Raw genomic sequence first — 2034 nt, 5'->3', positions numbered from 1 at the left:
AATTTGCTGACCTGGTGTTTAGAGATTTTGCTGAAAACAGTCATTATTGGAGTTCCCAAAGCAATTACTTTTTCTGGTTAAAAATGAATGGGGGGAAAATTGAACTGTGTCTGTATGTCCATTACAGAGTAGCATGTGTGCATCAGTCTAAAAGGCAGCTCTCAGTCTCATCACTTTGTTGCCATAAGTTCTGAGAACAATTATTTCTTTGTTAACGTTTGGTAAACTTATCTTTAGGAACTTCAAAGAAGGTTGGGTACATCTCTGAAGTTGAATTTCAAAATAGGTTGAAATCTAAACTTGGGATTCTCCTGGTGGGTAGCTAGAATAACAATGTATTTGCCTAGAGGCTTTTCAAGGGGATGTTGCTGATTGGTACTTTGTCGTACAGGCCATGGACGTGAACGTGAAAAACAGGCATAATTGCCTATCCAACTTTTCACCATAAATAATCATTTTCTAAAAGGTTCCAGTAACTTACCCACTAGGAAAAAAAAAAAAAAAAAAGGAAAGTGGGACAATGATGCAGGGGCTTTGCTCCAAAATCATCATGTGTAATGTCATGCTGCCATCTGCAGTATTTTATTTCAGTATTTTCACCCAAACAGGGGAATTTTAATGAGCTCTATAGACATGTGGTCATTCTATTGAGGGAGAAACAGTTTGCCAGCACAACAGTAAGAGAAAGTTTTTGACCAATATTTTCCCTTTAGTCACGGTCCCGATTCCTTCCCACCCACACGCACCATTTTTAAGTTTGTTCTGTTTCTTGATGCTTTTGTACATGTGGTGATGTTCAATTTGAAAGTGAATCAACGTGCTGTACCTAGTAGAGGGGCCCTGAAACTGCTCAGAAATACTGTGATTCGGTGTCACATGCATGCAACTGCTAAGTGGGCAGCAACGGGTGGGATGTGGCCACAGCAGGGGTGAGACCCTAACTCCAGCAAAGCCCAGTTTTAAAAAAAAAAAACTTTGGTAAATTTGGGGGTTAAGGAATCTACAGGGAGTACTATCTTCAGGAGCACATATACTAAAATTAGATTGATATGGAGAAGATCAGCACGGCTCCTGAGCAGGGATGAGGCACAAATTCCTGAAGTGTTCCATTATTTATGTATATTCTAAGGGGATGTATTCATTTGCTAGGACGGCTGTAACAAAGTACCACAGACTGGGCCACTTAAACCACAGAAAATTATTGTCCCACAGTTCTGGAGGCTGGAAATCCAAGATCAAGATGTCAGCGGGTTTGGTTTTTTTCTGAGGCCTCTCTCCTTGGCTTAGAGATGGCCGTCTTCTCCGTGTCTTCACAGGGTCTCCCCTCTGTGTGTCTGTGTCCTAACGTCTTTTTATAAGGACATCAGTCATTAGATTAGGGCCACCTCATTTAACCTTAAATACCTCTTTAAAGACCTGTCTCCAAATACAGTTACATTCTGAGCTACTGGGGGTGAGGACTTCAACCTATATATGGAAAGAGGGGATACAATTCATTCCATAACAAGAAATAGGCTAAATAAAGTATTTGCTTCTAATGTTTGGATCTAAAATGAAGAGAATACAATAAGAAACAAGGCATTAGGATGCCCAGAAAGAAAAAAGGAAGGGAGGGAGGGAGGTGAAGGAAGGAAGGAAGAGAGGGAGGGAGGGAGGGAGGCAGGAAAAAGCTTGAAGAATGGCTAGAGTCTAAATTGGTCCAAACAAGAGACCTTACTTAAGGAATTCGCCCCATCTATACCTACTAGGAGGAGGAAGAAGTCTAAAACAAGAGAAGACGGTGAAAACTGGATGATCCCAGCCATTAAGGCCACTCATCTTTGCCTGTTATGCCCTATACAGTCCAATAGTGTCTTGAAGCTGCAATGTCACTATGGCTACCAAATATTCTATTGCTCTGAAGCTGTCCAAGAAACCAGACACTCAGCAGATCCCAGCAAAAACTGCCCCCAGAAGTGTTAAGTGTTAAGTGTTAAGTGTTAAGTGTTAAGTTTTCCCTGGAGATTTCATCCAAATCGAGCAAAATAGAAAAAT

General features: G+C 41.1%; 1 non-coding gene across 1 annotated transcript; it reads left to right on the top strand.

The window, feature by feature from the left end:
- The first annotated feature begins 1009 nt into the window (after nt 1–1009).
- On the top strand, nt 1010–1116 carry LOC133094143 (U6 spliceosomal RNA). Its single transcript, XR_009701364.1, has one exon. It is a non-coding gene; the product is annotated as a U6 spliceosomal RNA (small nuclear RNA).
- The last annotated feature ends 918 nt before the right edge of the window (nt 1117–2034 follow it).

This window comes from Eubalaena glacialis, chromosome 6 (assembly GCF_028564815.1).
Source record: "Eubalaena glacialis isolate mEubGla1 chromosome 6, mEubGla1.1.hap2.+ XY, whole genome shotgun sequence".
NCBI classification, from domain to species: domain Eukaryota; kingdom Metazoa; phylum Chordata; class Mammalia; order Artiodactyla; family Balaenidae; genus Eubalaena; species Eubalaena glacialis.
The sequence above is the reverse complement of the archived record's forward strand: the minus strand, read 5'-3'. Positions and strand labels throughout refer to the sequence as shown.